A 16,710-nucleotide genomic window follows, 5' to 3' on the forward strand; every position below is an offset into this window, starting at 1 on the left:
AAGCTGGCATGTGCTTTTTACTGAGGAGTGGCTTCCGTCTGGTCACTCTACCATAAAGGTTCTCCATCCCCACACAGGAACTCTGGAGCTCTGTCAAAGTGACCATCGGGTTCTTGATCACCTCCCTGACCAAGGCCCTTCTCCTCTGATTGCTCAGTTTGGCCGGGTGGACAGCATTAGGAAGAGTCTTGGTGTTTCCAAACCTCTGTGGCCACTGTGTTCTTGGGGACCTCAATGCTGCTTAATGTTGTGTCACCTTTCCCCAGATCTGTGGCTGGACAAAATCCTGTCTCGGAGCTCTACAGACAATTCCTTCAAACTCAAGGCTTGGTTATGCCTCTGATATGCACGGCCAACTGTGGGAACTTAAAAAAGACAGGTGTGTCTTTTTCCAAATCATGTCCAATCAATTGAATTTACCACAGTTGCACAGCATTCGAGTTGTAGAAACATCAAAGGATAATCAATGGAAACATGATGCACATGAGCTCAATTTTGAGTCTCATAGCAAAGGGTGTGATTAATTTAAAAAAATGTAACTAGGGAAGTCAGTTAAGAACAAATTCTTATTTACGATGACGGCCTACACCAAACCCGGACAACGCCGGGCCAATTGTGCAGCATCCTATGGGACTCCCAATCACGGCCAGATGTAATACAGCCTGGAATTGAACCAGGGTGTCTGTAGTGATGCCTCTTCCACTGAGATGCAGTGCCTTAGACCGCTGCACCACTCGGGAGCCAAATCATGTGAATACAAATGTAAATAAGGTATAGGGTAAATAAACCTGCTTTCGCCTTCTCATTATGGGGTAGTGTGTATAGATTGATGAGGAAAAATATATATTTAATCCATTTTAGAACAAGGCTGTAACCTAACAAAATGTTGAGGAAGGGAAGGGGTCTGAATACTTTCCACAAAACAATTATAGGCAACAGGGACCTAGATACAAGAGAGAATTGAATGCATAGAATATAGAAATAATTAAGTCATTTAATAGGATCTCTATGATTGAATGTCTGCTTTAATAGCTTGATCTTGACATCTAGCTTAGTTAGCTAGCCAGTTAGCAAACCACATGCATAGCTGGAGCGCTGAGCTGGATGTAATTTATTTGACACATCTTACGCATTGGCGTAGTGCGACCCTCCACAAGGCGGGGGTGCCCCCAAACTGAAATGTGTGTTCTTATTTGTTTAAAGGGTATTGAAAAGTCATACGGTCTGTATTTTGAGATAGCCCCGGTATATCGCCCGAGCCTACTCATCACTGACATAACGTCACACTCATTGTTATCCCACCCAGGGTACAAAAGCGTTCTGCTGCGCCAGTGTGCACTCAGACATCCCTGTCCTGTTGTCCTGACAACACAGGTCGCCTCCCCCGCAATCCCCACTTCAGACATATGTGGAGATACCGTGACACTTACAGCAATACCGGCAATGCTATGACAACCTGTTAGCAAGGTAGAGTGTTTCCACATAGGGCGGGTGATGGAATAGTGATAGAGAAGCATACTGAGAGACGCGCAGTCTTAGTTGCTGTCATTTTAGAAAGGGTGTGATGAAGTTAGTAGAAGCTAGTTTTTTCCTTTAGCTCTTTGCTGGGGCTCTGGTTCCTCTTCGTAACCTTGCCCCCCGCCAAAGCCCAGCACAATACATCATTAGGAGCAGCAAGCAGCAGCGCTGGAATAACTCAGCAATCTCTAGGGCAAACAGCCAGTCACACGACCGCATGAGAAACTGTGTTTTTATCAGCTGAATGCGTCAAGCCATACACACCGGCAAAACAAAAAAAAGCTACACAGGATGAATGAAGAGTGATACAAGAAACGCAAAACTGAATCGCACCACCGTCACTTATTAGAACGCAGATTCAGTGAAAGAGAAAAAAACTGAGGGAGTTGGAGTACAGAGCACTCTTTAAAAAAATAATAATAATTGGTTAAACGATTCCTATTTCCAATTTTGTTCACTTCCAATTATCAAACATTCCCTTTAAGAATGAGCTACTTTATTACTACAGAAAAGACCAAATGTCCCTAAAGGTGTATTTTACATTACCACAATGCATGTGGAGAGCAAATGACTTTCATTAAGCATTAAAGCCGACTAGCTTTTATGAGAGAGAGAGAGAGATTTGAGGAAGAAATATCAGTTCACATGTACAACGACTACAACTAAGCTTTGGTGGTGTTATTTCTTATCAGAAGATTATTTGGAGAAGGGGGGGCTGGTGAGATGGAAGGGAGGCTGAGGCGAAAGTGATAGATAGCGAGTGTTCGACACAGGTGGCGGAGGTAGTGTCTTTTGCCAGCGGCAGTGGCGGGACGGGATGGAAGGAAACGGGATGCTGCAGCAAATATTGTTTTCCCCAACAATCACTGCAAATGACAAACCGAATCAACTGACATCCCCTAGTCAATATTTGAGACGGCTACAAATTGAGTTGGTGGGGGGTGAAAATACAGTCTGACACCAGGACTAATAGCCCTGGTCTTGTTTCTACTCTGGAATTGTTCTCTGGCTGTGCTGTCAGGTTTGCAGGGTTGGCAGTACCAGCATGCCTTGATGTACCTTGGTGCCCGAGAACCGTATTTGTTGCTGCCTCACAACCAGGCCTGGAGAAACTACCGCAGAGCCAGGTCTCTCCAAACTGGGGAATCAAAAACAAATGAATTACTATAATGGCTGGGAAATAAAATGTCCTCTGTAAAATGTCCTCTGCAAAAATGTCTCCTTGAACAATCTGCAGCATCTGTTTACTTACTAACATGCTGACTACACCGCTTGAGTCACAAACATACATGTTATTCAATCATTGCACCTACACTACTCTTGTGCACCAACCAGCGCCTGCGTTGCCAAGCGCTAAAATGGAAGTCAGTTCTAATTGTGACGTTGGTCGTGGTGCAAGTCCTGCCTCTCCAATCTCCACATTGGTTTATAGAAGCAGATACCCAGATGCCATCTGGTTATACCCACATGGACGATTGAAAGACAACTGAGTTCGTCGGTCATCATGGTAATACTATGAAAGTTTAGATGCCAATCGCCATATAAAGTCCAAAGAAGAAAAAGCCTGGAAGGAGGAGAGATGACTAGAAACGAATAGGTTGACCGTTTCATGCGTGGATTAATTGAGTAGAGGACCTTGTGCATTTTTGGAAAAATAACAACTAAATGTTCATATTCCAGGACAAATGATCTAGCGACTGCAAGCAAGCTAGCTAAATTGACATAAACGTTCAATGCTTTTCGACCTGTCCCCAAATCAATATAATTGGTTCAGAGTTTGTTTTGATATTTTAACCTGCGTGTCGTGATTGCGTTTGGTGTGGGGGGACAAAATTTACGCGCAGCCGGTTTGGGTACAGTGTAAGACTTACTACTGCGAATAGGCTTATATTCACATTATAACTACAATATAGTGCATGTTAGCACCCAAACTGACCAGAGCACCTATTCATGGCACCAGATATTCTGCAAAGCAAGGGTTCCTTCAGTATTCACAGCTGAGGACGACAGAGTAATACCTTAAGTCTGTAACAAACGACGAGCCATGAGGGAAGATGTGTTAGACATTTTAAGTCTGGGAGATTTAGAAAGGCATTTTACAGCATGGAGATCATTGCCCCGTGGGTTCATTTCTGGTGGCTCAGGTTCACTTGGCCATGATGAGCATTGTGTTAATCTCACCGGCCAGAAAATAAACTCAGACCTGCTAATGCCAAGCCCTCTGGATCCGCTGTCTTGCTGGTGTTTTCACTATGCTTCTCCATCAATATGAGATCTAGTACCCCTCTCTAATGATTCTGCCGCTTATATTGATGCCCTGTACTTAGAGGGATGTCAAGACTTCAAAATGTCAACAGTGGCATTTTTATGTGTTAATCCCATATGGGTGCAGTGAGCTGGTAAAAAGCTTTTCCTCACATCGTGACACGCTCAAACGCTAATACCTTCGGTGCTCTCAGGTCGTCGCTTCATTTTCGGGTGCCGTTCTGCTAGATTAGCCATTGGCGAGCGTGGGTCTCACGGCGAGCGGTCAGCTTGCGTTGATACAGAGGAAGCGAGCGGGGGGTGGGTTGGGGGGGGGTTATGACTCAACCCCGACAGATTGGTGTGGCTCTGAAAGGGAGGACACACAGTGCGTCGCCAAATGCAAATGCGATGTCCCGGTATTCCTCTCTGCACGGCCGCAAGGTTAAGGACCTCGCCACTCCAGCGCACAGTTAGAGAGAAGCGACACAATAATATCCCCAAAATGCTGGGGACTAACAGTCTTTGCAAGGCGCTATAATAGGTGACTGTGCATGTCCGTGCACAAAAAGTGTGAAACAAAACAGCGGGAGATTTCAAGCAAGCCCAGTTTAGGCCATCTTGGTTATTCAAAACGTGTTCACCACAGGGCTCATTTGTGTTTTTGCACCTTCCAACCCTATTTTTGTTTTCTTTCACACAAGGGTTATTTTGAGGAATAATCTGAGGCAAACTGCCACCTTACCTGGTTCCCCAAATAGTATCTGGCAGCAGGAGCCTGTGCTGACAGGTAGGCTGAATCACCCGTTGTGAAAACATTTACTTGCAAAAGAGAGGATTTTTTACTCAGACATTTCCACTCGCATGTCAAAAAAGCAAATGCGATAAAAAAATAAAATAAATAAAAGGCCATTTAATTCTTTAGGTATGGATAATCTTTAGGATCATTAGTTTCTATTTATCCTCAGAAATCACAGTAATATGCAGTGAAAGATGCAGATAGTGTTTTCTAGGATGGAGTACAGTAGGAGTGAGCTTAGGGTTCCTATCGCGAGGCACACAGACATACTGTACAATCCTCCATTTGACAGGAGTGAAGGCCACTCTCCTTCTCCCCTGCCACCCTCCCCAACCTCGCTGACCGCCACTTCTCATTGTGTCACTCCTCTCCTCCATAATGGCTTTGTTTCCCTTATTTTTTGCCTCGTCAACCAGACTCTCTAAATCTCTCCATACAGATGGGGGGGGACACACTAGGCTTTACTCACGGAGCGCGTTTTGAAAACATTTGTTAGATAACCCCCGGAGTGGTTCCCTCTCTTCCTTTGGCCTTCCGTACTTGTCACGACCCGCAGGTGTCGCCACCTCTCCTCACCTCCTTTGCACTGGAACATTGCAAAAAAATTAAAAAAAGTCTTGAGACCCGGAGAACTGCAGTGTTAATCTGTTGTGGAGATCTCGAGATCAGCTGACTTGATCTAAAGCAAGCAGGGCTCAGGGCAAAATGAGATTTCTAATCCTAAACAAATGCTGTGGAGAGGAGAGAAGCAAGCCGCTCTACCTCATTTACATAGGCTGGCAAAAAAAAAACAAAAAAACAAAGCGACGAGGAGGTGATCCTGGCAAAAAATGTCACCCTCATTTGAGTGACCTCCACAGAATGTTAGTTCACTCTGGCATAATCCGCCATTTCAATTAGAGTAATCCAAGACATTGAGATTATCTGTCATGATGCTGACCGAGCAATCCAAGAGGCTCTGCACTGCCTGCACATTCTTACAAAGCATTGTGTCCAATCAAAGCTTCAGAGATGTACCATCTATGGCGTTTCTGTGTGCCCAACGTCAACACATTAGTCTCTTCCCAGAAAGGAAATTGCTGATGCAGTTGCCAAATCATGATTCTCAATCTATATGTTTACATTTCATTAGCCAGTTTATTGTTCCTAAGCAATTGGCTAGCTTCTCGCCATAGTCTTGATCTCCATTCAGCCAAAGGAGACAATGCATAAGTTTATGGGGGGCTCCTTCTCGAACATTTCACATTGGCCATTTAATGGCAAAGATGACCTCCACACAAAAACGAATTCTGGGCAACCAACCATATCTGCCCATTCATAACTGGGCAACCAACCATATCTGCCCATTCATAACTGGGCAACCAACCATATCTGCCCATTCATAACTGGGCAACCAACCATATCTGCCCATTCATAACTGGGCAACCAACCATATCTGCCCATTCATAACTGGGCAACCAACCATATCTGCCCATTCATAACTGGGCAACCAACCATATCTGCCCATTCATAACTGGGCAAAAATGTGAGTATTACAATTTGCAGGATTTTTTCCATGGCAAAAAAAATGTAACCACGATGCAGACCAAACTCTTTGGTCCTTTAAAAACCTGCTGGATGTAAAATATTGTGTGCTAGCTTGGAAAATAAATAAATGTGACTCTAGATGACAACATAATGATGTGTTTCCAACATTAGGGCTGTTTTCCTAAAGAAGTAAAATCCGCCTCGTGTTTTGTTTCCTTGCCACGCTACTAATGAGTATCGCGATAATGGTATCGTCCCGACCCTGGCAAAAACAGTCTCATAATTCACATCTCAAAGTCTCCATTGTGACATTAATTATAAAAATAACAGATTTATAGTAAATTAATTAGGCCCGAGCGAGTGACTTCACTATAGGCCGAGCGGCTCTGAAATCAAAGATGGTCTTTAATCATCTGTTGTTCTTCAATGGCCTCATGTCAAGCAGAATGAAATGGTTCCTCAAATTAAAACGGCTGGTGGGTGTGGGGTTGTGTTGTGTGGGTGCGTTTTGCATGCAGGACAGGACATTCGCTCATGAACACTGGCTGCTGCCTCAGTCAACGAATAGAAAGTGTCAGGGAGTATACAGGAGAAGCCGGTCCATGAGAGTGGCACTGTTTTGGAAACCATAACCATCCCACCTCCCTCCGACCGCTAGTTCCTTCACCACCGTGTGACGTCAGCTGCAACTACAGCATGCAGGGTCTGGAATGGGCTATATACTGCACCTGATGCGTATAGAAACAAATTGTCAGAGATGAGGGAAATTATTTGATCCTCTTGTATCAACCCCCTGGCCTTGTGAAATGAGCTGCAGAGAGCTTTCCATTTGCATGTTGGGTGGTGGGTTGGCACCAGGCCTACACCACAAGACCCTGGAACAGGCCATTGGAGTCCCACGTGCCCGACCCAAAGTTGGCACCTGCCTCCCCCTCTTAGGCTACGTCCGGGGCCAGGCGTGACGTAAGCCAGAGAGTGGGATATTTTTGGCGACGGAGGCGCACAAGATCTCACCGAGCGAAGCAGGATAATTTTAGATAGAGGCAAGATTCCTTCCTAGCCCTGCGTTCCAGTGGAACGCTGGCCGGCCATTCAAGATATTTCTGGTGTATGCTTGATGAGGCAAGGAATAACACACGGGGGGTGGGGGGGGGGACACATGACACCATTTACAGGCCCGTCAGCCAAAACACAGCGTTGGTCAAACGTCATTGTAGCAGCAATCTTCTATAGTCATGCGAACAGCTTGCAGTCTTCAAGCAGGGGACCACATCTACTTTAGTGTGCCTTATGATGACGATGTGGGCTAAAACCAGGCCAGAGTCCCGGCCACATATGACTTTTATCCGGCAGGCTAACTTGAAACATAGACCATTTGGTAACCATCGTTCCAGTGATGTTGGTATGCCGGTGACATTCGTTTCAACAACCTCATGCAGTAAACACCTGTGGGGGTATAGTCATGTAATGTCTTCAGAAATAAGCTTTTGGAGGGAAGGTATTTTGCATGATGAAAGGACAACGGGGGTTAAAAAAAAGAAGAACAAGTAACCCATCTGAATTAAACAAGCCTCAGCTTCTCCAGGCTTAGAAAAGTTCTGCATTGCAAATAGTGCAGCCGGAGAGCTTTATCTTCTGTAATTCATACACACGTCTGCACAGAGACTCATATTACATCGTCACTGCCTTGCCTTCCTGTGTGTATTTCAGTGTCCCAGATCCACCTCGCGCACTTACATCACGCGCTCCGAGCAAAAAAGAGAAACGCAAACATCCTTCTAATAGTGGCGAACAGGGCGCTTTGTCTGTGGGTACGCAGACACTCTCCAGGTTTCCTGTTGCACCACTTTGTGCGGACGTTGCAATTTCCCTTTCCAGGGCCTAGTGTAAAGCGATACAACCATCCCCCTGCGCAGACCTCCGTTCCGGAACGTCGTGAGTGATCCGTTGGTCGGTAATGCCAGCTGCACCCTTTTAAGTCCTTGTTCTTCCAGCCCTGACAGCATCTCTCCTAAAGCAAATCAGCAATTTCATCCTGGCTGTGTTGCATTCAACCAACACGCACACGTCAAATGGCTTGGAGTCTGTGACGTGTCTACTTAACAAGCCAATAAAGTGAGTATTCACCATTGAATGACAGCATTTAAAAAATAACTTTCCTGCCTGAGCTATTCGGTGCATCTCACTTATAATAACGAATGTCAATAAAAAAATGGGGAGGCAAATTAAACATGGAAAAAAAAAACGTTCTATATTCCTATCATTGTCCCTCCGGCTACACACAGCACACACACACACACACACACACACACACACACAGAGAGAGACAGCGAGGGAGCAGCGCGAGAGAGAGCCGCGGCGAGAGGCAGTCCATTTTTATTTATTTTTATTTAAATGAGAGGAACTGCATGTTCCCTTGAAAAGAACTGGCTGGCAGTACAGTGTTCTTTTTTTGGCTAACAGGAAGGGCAATAAGCGAGATCTCTATTTGGGCCAGGGGGGTTCACCGGGAACAAATTAACATTTCAGGGATCCAGAGATAACCAGTTGATTTTATTTTGTATCACACACTAAAAAAGTATTGTAAACGACGAGGGAAAACGACACTAGTAGACATAAAATGACGTTCTTCTGAAGTGTGTTTGGTAGGTCTCTACCTGAGCGGTGAAAACGTGGTGAGGCGCGCTCCTCGACTCACTCTCCTAATCACGAAACTCAAACTACTTACAGGAGCAATGAGGGGGTAATGAGAAAGTAATTGTACTAATTTCGGCTGGCTCCGCTTCCATTCAGTTTGATTGTGTGAGCCTTCTGCATCATTACGACAACATCTGCAGTGACTCTCAGAGCGTAAGCCACTGAGAAAAAGAGTTAGGATAGAGAAGAGGGGGAGGGATGGAGAAGAGAGAGGGAGGGGGGCATTAGAGAGAAAACAAAAAAGCTGGAGGAAAAATATTGGGTTTTGATGCTGCTTGGACGGAACATGCGTTACTTCATACTCCCTCCTATTGTCCAGATCTCTGTTATGGAAATAGACGAGAGCTGGGAGACCATGGCCAACGATGATACAGAGACGTTTCCAAAGTTCCACCTCCAAGCAGCTGCTTGCTAATCTCCTCTACCAGAACACACTAAACAGCTGACGACCCCATAATCTGATCCCAGTGCAGTCATTACCTCTGGAGCCAAGAGGGGGTGCCTGACCCAATATGCAGTCGCTTAAACGAATGAAACACGATTTATGTCCATTGTCATCCGACTGGGCCTTTCAAGGTAATCTCATTTGAATATTCTTTATCGGCCAAATTCCCTATCGTTTCATCAAGCTGTCCCGTGGCTCGTTACATAGGAGGCTCGGTGTTTACACAGACCGTCTGCTTGTGTGTGTGGAAACATTGCTGTCCTTCAGCACAAAATGGCTGGGCTGTAGGGTGCTGTCGTGGTTGTTGCCGTTTTCTCCTTCGTCTCGCTCCCTGTCCTACCCCTCAATGTACAGGGGCTGTCCACCTTCGGTCTGCCTTTACACACACAGAGACAGCCAAATATACACACACACACACACACACTCACTCTCGCCACAACACTGATACTCTACAAGCAACCCCATCAACTTTTCAGTGGCCTTTATGAACACAAGGCCAGGACAGTTGGGAGGGAGACTTCTGTTTGCCTTTATCATTTGGATCATGTCTACACATGAAACGGAGCGGCCCTTTCAGATGACAGCCAAGACCACCTCCTACGTTTCCCCAATCGGTCTGTGTGAACACGACTGCACATGCAATCAACGACAAGCCCATCAGGGAAGAGACGTAGAGGATGGCTTTTTCCCCCCACCGCAGAGCTTCCTTTCTCGTCCCAATGGTTATAGAAGTCTGGGATTCGACTCCTCATTCCCGCTGAACATGGGGGAACAGGTGCCCGTGAAATTAAAGTTGGACTGTTCAGACGTGTGGCAGGAAATACAAAAAAAAACGGCCAACGCTGCAGACTGAAGATTACCTTCTGACGGAGCGAGGGCAAAGAAGGGTAGAAGAGGTTTTCATAGTTAGGGTTTCCTCAGAGCAAAGACAACCCGTATCAGTAAAATGGCCATGAAATCCACTATGAATTGGGCAATAACGTCTGTATATTTTCTTCCCACTCTCTTGGTTTGGTCTCTGAGTGAAAACTGGACTTGACCACAGAGCTTTGGCTGGGTAGTGACAGCTTGCTTCCAGGCTGAAGTGTTATGGAGAGATACTGTGGCTCTGTGCTTATTATAGATTCCATTAAGATGGGTCTAAATTGGACTTTTGTCCGTTTTAAAGCACCTTGTTTGTTTTAGTCTTCTTGACGCTGTGAGTCAGAGTTTTATTATTATGCCTTTCAGAGATAAAGGATGAATTAAAGGGACAATCGAATAGACTGTTACTTCTATCACTTAATGCTTTTTTGTCGTCAGTATCAGCAAGACACAAATGCACTTCTGTGAACTTACAGTAGCTATTATACTCAAAGGTGCAATGTGCAGAAATCGCTCTGCCATTTCCTGGTTGCTAAAAATTCTGAAATTAGGCAAACTATTTTGTTTATGTATAGTGTAGTGCATGTGTCAAAGTCATTCCACGGAGGGTGTGTCTGCAGGTTTTCGCTCCTCCCTTGTACTTGATTGATGAATTAAGGTCACTAATTAGTAAAGAACCCCCCCTCACCTGCTTGTCGAGGTCTTAATTGAAAGCAAAAACCGGCAGACACTAGGCCCTCCATGGAATGAGTTTGACACCCCTGGTGTAGAGAATCATAGTACCTAAACCGCTGTGTGAACATATATTTTCAATAACCAAAAATACTGTATTTTCAGCAGTTGGAAGCTGGTGTGCTAAACCGACAATAAGACGCAAAAACGAAGCTTAAGAACGGGAATCATAGCAATACTGCGGATACAGTACATTCGGAAAGTACTCTGACCCCTTGACTTTTTCCACATTTTGTTACATTACAGCAATATTATAAAAATATTGTTTTTCCTTCTCCTTATCGATCTACACACAATACCCCATAATGACAAAGCAAAAACTGTTTTTTATAACTTATAAAAACAGAGATATCACATTTACCTAAGTATTCGGACCCTTTAATCAACACTTTGTTGAAGAAGCTTTGGCAGCGGTTACAGCCTCGAGTCTTCTTGGGTATGACGCTACAAGCTTAGCACACCTGTATTTGAGGAGTTTCTCCTATTCTTCTCTGCAGATCTTCTCAAGTTCTGTCAGGTTGGATGGGGAGTGTCGCTGCACAGCTATTTTCAGGTCTCTCCAGAGATGTTTGATCGGGTACAAGTCCGGGCCACTCAAGGACAGAGACTTCTCCTGAAGCCACTTCTGCGTTGTTTTGGCAGTGGGCTTTGCATCGTTGTCCTGCTGGAAGGTGACCCTTCGCCCTAGTTTGTGGTCCTGAGCACTCTGGAGCAGGTTTTCATCAAGGATCTCTCTGTACTTTGCTCCGTTCATCTTTCCCTTGATCCTGAGTAGTCTCCCAGTCCTTGCCGCTGATAAACATCCCCACAGCATGATGCTGCCACTTCCATGCTTCACCGTAGGGATGGTGTCAGGTCTCCTTCAGACGTGACGCTTGGCATTCAGGCCAAATAGTTCAACATTGGTTTCATCAGACCATCAGATCTTGTTTCTCATGGTCTGTGAGTCTTTAGTTTCCTTTTGGCAAACTCCAAGCTGGCGGTCATGTGCCCTTTATTCAGGAGTGGCTTCCGTCTGGCCACTCTACCATAAAGATCTGATTGGTGGAGTGCTGCAGAGATGTTTGTCCTTCTGGAAGATTCTCCCATCTCAACAGAGGAACTGTGAAGCTATTTCAGAGGGACTATTGGGTTCTTGGTCACCTCCCTGACCAAGGCCCTTCTCCCCAGATTGCTCAGTTTGGTCGGGTGGACAGCTTTAGGAAGAGTCTTGGTGGTTCCAAACTTCTTCCATTTAAGAATGGTGGAGGCCTGGGAAGAGGATTTAGGTTAACAACTTGGCAGAATATGCATTCTTCATCAATATGTCTAATTCAATGTAAAGTAGTTCATTAGCTGCATTGGTCAAAGGTAAAATGATCCCAGATTAGACCATAAATAGATCCCACATGGGACCGATGCCAGCAGGCTCCTGATACGTTATGACATGTTTTGGACTTGCCTGAAATGGACAGATATCTGGATATCAATGAGACATCTTCTAAGATACTGGAGAGACCTACAGAACCTTCTGGCTTTATTGCATTATCCAGAGTGGCACCACAGGAGGCCCGTCTAAACAGATCCATGGGCAACATGCCGGTATTTACTACTCTTCTAGCTAGACGTCTTATACTATTCAAGTGGAAGGATCAGTTTCCTCCTACTTTTAACCATTGGATAAAGGAAGTTGTGCAACATCAAGCTACATTTTATAATATCTGGCAACCTTTCCTATTCTTTGAAGAAGACAGCTAATTTCACATGTCCATAAACCACCCCAGATTAGAATGTGTATAACTATGTTTTATAATGTCTACGTATTTTGTTATTATTTGATTATATTACGCACTGTATATAATGTCTGCTTTAAGTCTGGTTTTGGGGTGGCGCTCTGTTAGAGCAGGGGGTTGGGGTGGGTTTGATTTGGTAGGGGATCAGTGTGTGTTCTGTTGGAGCAGGGGGTTGGGGTGGGTTTGATTTGGTAGGGGATCAGTGTGTGTTCTGTTAGAGCAGGGGGTTGGGGTGGGTTTGATTTGGTAGGGGATCAGTGTGTGTTCTGTTAGAGCATGGGGGGTTGGGGTGGGTTTGATTTGGTAGGGGATCAGTGTGTGTTCTGTTAGAGCAGGGGGTTGGGGTGGGTTTGATTTGGTAGGGGATCAGTGTGTGTTCTGTTAGAGCATGGGGGGGTTGGGGTGGGTTTGATTTGGTTGGGGATCAGTGTGTGTTCTGTTGGAGCAGGGGGGTTGGGGTGGGTTTGATTTGGTTGGGGATCAGTGTGTGTTCTGTTGGAGCAGGGGGGTTGGGGTGGGTTTGATTTGGTAGGGGATCAGTGTGTGTTCTGTTGGAACAGGGGGTTGGGGTGGGTTTGATTTGGTAGGGGATCAGTGTGTGTTCTGTTGGAGCAGGGGGGTTGGGGTGGGTTTGATTTGGTAGGGGATCAGTGTGTGTTCTGTTGGAGCAGGGGGTTGGGGTGGGTTTGATTTGGTTGGGGATCAGTGTGTGTTCTGCTGGAGCAGGGGGTTGGGGTGGGTTTGATTTGGTTGGGGATCAGTGTGTGTTCTGTTGGAGCAGGGGGGTTGGGGTGGGTTTGATTTGGTAGGGGATCAGTGTGTGTTCTGTTGGAGCAGGGGGGTTGGGGTGGGTTTGATTTGGTTGGGGATCAGTGTGTGTTCTGTTGGAACAGGGGGTTGGGGTGGGTTTGATTTGGTTGGGGATCAGTGTGTGTTCTGTTGGAGCAGGGGGTTGGGGTTGGTTTGATTTGGTAGGGGATCAGTGTGTGTTCTGTTGGAGCATGGGGGGGTTGGGGTGGGTTTGATTTGATTTGGTAGGGGATCAGTGTGTGTTCTGCTAGAGCATGGGGGGGTTGGGGTGGGTTTGATTTGGTAGGGGATCAGTGTGTGTTCTGTTGGAGCAGGGGGGTTGGGGTGGGTTTGATTTGGTAGGGGATCAGTGTGTGTTCTGTTGGAGCAGGGGGGTTGGGGTGGGTTTGATTTGGTTGGGGATCAGTGTGTGTTCTGTTGGAGCAGGGGGGTTGGGGTGGGTTTGATTTGGTAGGGGATCAGTGTGTGTTCTGTTGGAGCAGGGGGGTTGGGTGGGTTTGATTTGGTAGGGGATCAGTGTGTGTTCTGTTGGAGCAGAGGGGTTGGGGTGGGTTTGATTTGGTAGGGGATCAGTGTGTGTTCCACCCTCTACCTGTTCCGTCTGTTATCGGTTATAAAAAAAAGGCAAATTTTAAAAAAAACTTTGAAAAAAAAAAAAAAACATTTTGATGTCGGCCACTGTTGTTTGGGACCTTCAATGCTGCAGACATTTTTTGGTACCCTTCCCCAGATATTTTCCTCGACACAATACTGTCTCTGAGCTCTACAGACAATTCCTTGGACCTCAAGGTGTGGTTTTTGCTCTGACAAGCACTGTCAACTGTGAGACCTTTCCAAATCATGTCCAACCAAATGCATTTAACACAGTTGGCCTCCAAGTTGTAGATACAACTCATGGATGATCAATGGAAACAGGATATACCGGAGCTAAATATCGAGTCTCATAGCAAAGGGTCTGAATTTAAAAAAAAACTGTTTTCACCTTGTCATTATGGAGTGGTGTGTAGATTAATGAAAATAAATATTGAATACATTTTAGAATAAAGCTGTAACTTAATTAACATGTGGAAAAAGTTAGGCTCTGAATACTTTCTGAATGCACTATAGAACAGATCTTCACTTCTGAGACTTGCTTTCAATGAGGATGACAGATCTATAACTCACATTTCTATTAGGTGTGGGCGATATGGACAAAATATCATATCACGATATAAAAAAATTAATGAATAATAATAAAAAAGTTCTCCATTTGCTTTATGAGTAGTGCGTGAACCTAGGAGAGCAACCCATGCACTACACATTCCAAGTGACTTCAAAGGGTTCTTTCGCCATTCTGATTGAACAGTATAGAACAATTCAACATAAACCAAAAAGTCCATTTCTGCATTTCCTGCATTCATTTGAGATCATTTCCACACTACCACTTAGGGCTGCACGATATGGGCAAAAAAAAATTCAGGCCTTATTTTTAACAAAAAGTTGCAATTGCGATTTAGAGAAAAACACTTGGGTGTTGGAATCATGGAAATATGATTATTCTAATTCTATAGTTAGAATATAATAGTGGCACTTTGAATACAGTGTTTGACATGAAAATGATTGGAAATACCGTAATAGAAGGGAATGTAAAAACCCAAACTGGTCTTTGTATCAATTCCGGTATATGGTAAAAAATGGCAAACCGCACCGCCCTAATTTCTGGGCGAATTTGTTCACCCAAACAATTATATTGTAGCTTTAAATACTAAATACTTGATGGCAAAACAACAGAGAGAGGACAACACCTTTTCATTTTAAACACTAAGAACTAATCTCTTGCTGGGGTACTATGATATTACACACCAGCTAAGGCTGCACAATGAATCGCAATATTTACATTTTGAAACATCATTCAGCCGTTATTTTTCTAGTTAGTTTGCATGCTGTTCTGTTCGGTCAAATGCAGTCAACAGATTTGAACGCAGCAATGCTCTTGTTCTGAACACTTTACTTCTTAATATAAATCATTTAATTTATATGACTCCAACAGTTCACCCTATATACATATTAATATCACAAGTCAAATCGCAATATTTGGTAAAAATATCAACAACAAAAAAAAGTAGTTTTTGGGGTACTTTTTACCCCCTTTTCATGATATCCAATTGGTAGTTACAGTCTTGTCTCATCGCTGCAACTCGGAAGAGGCGAAGGTCGAGAGCCATGTGTCCTCAGAAATATGACCCTGCCAAGACGCACTGCTTCTTGACACTGCTCGCTTAACCGGGAAGCCAGACGCACTAATGTGTTGACTGAAGTCTGGCGACCGAAGTCAGCGTGCCTGCACCTGCCCCACAGGAGTCGTTAGAGCGCGATGGGACAAACCCTCCACTCACCCGGACAACATTGGGCCAATTGTACGTCGCTTCATGGGTCTCCTGGTCACGGCCAGCTGCGATATAGCCTGGGATCAAATCCGGGTCTGTAGTGACGCCTCAAGCACTGCGACGCAGTGTCTTAGACAGCTACGCCCCTCAGGAGGCGCAATGACCTTTTTTACCTATATCATGCAGCCGTAACACCAGCACCCCCCCCCCCCCCCACACACACACACACACACCACCTGCCTCTCCAGAGGCCACAGCTCTAAAGTAGGAGCCACAGCTCTAAAGTTGGAGCCACAGCTCTAAAGTTGGAGCCAGTTTGTTTGCCAGAATTGTCCTCATTTCCTGTGACAACTGTTGCGAGAGACCGTCTCCTTTACCAACATCCTACACAAGGTTTCAGAAAACCGCCTCACACAAAACAGAACTAAAAACAGGAAGCGATAGTGAGAAGAGAATCTACAGATTTTATCTACAGCGCTCGATTCTACACTGCAAGACATTCCCCTCGGTTGGCTGGGGATTGAGAACAATGTAAATTAATGATTACTATGATTTTGCTACATTACGGTGAGGTTCCCCCCTCAGGTTTGTAGGCCTATTTGGTTATATTTCTGGCACAGCTCACTCCCTAATGGATGTACCAGGCCTTGAATTGGTGTGTGGTGAATGTAGTTCAATTAATGTGGTGCCACCATAAAATAACTATTTAACTGACAAGCGGGTGAATGGCTGAGCGTATACGCCCCGGGCAAGGGGAAGGATGTTTGACTGGTTGAAAATGTACACCAGCAATGCATGCGCTTTTGGGGAAGATGCCGCTATGACTAAACGTCTCGCTGCGGAAGGCATGGGTGAAAGATGATCCAGTTATTTCTCACGACATTGACAAAAAAAAGATGCCTCATTTGAATATTAATGCTCTTAAAAATGATCGCT

General features: G+C 45.0%; 1 long non-coding RNA gene across 1 annotated transcript; it reads right to left on the minus strand.

Moving 5' to 3' along the window:
• Positions 1-2,623: 2,623 nt before the first annotated feature.
• LOC135516338 (uncharacterized) lies at positions 2,624-15,965 on the minus strand. Its single transcript, XR_010451923.1, has 3 exons — positions 15,784-15,965; positions 11,188-12,077; positions 2,624-2,656 (listed from the first exon to the last, which is right to left on the minus strand). It is a non-coding gene; the product is annotated as an uncharacterized LOC135516338 (long non-coding RNA).
• Between the last annotated feature and the right edge of the window lie 745 nt (positions 15,966-16,710).

The sequence above is a fragment of the Oncorhynchus masou genome, chromosome 27, assembly GCF_036934945.1.
Source record: "Oncorhynchus masou masou isolate Uvic2021 chromosome 27, UVic_Omas_1.1, whole genome shotgun sequence".
Lineage (NCBI taxonomy): Eukaryota > Metazoa > Chordata > Actinopteri > Salmoniformes > Salmonidae > Oncorhynchus > Oncorhynchus masou.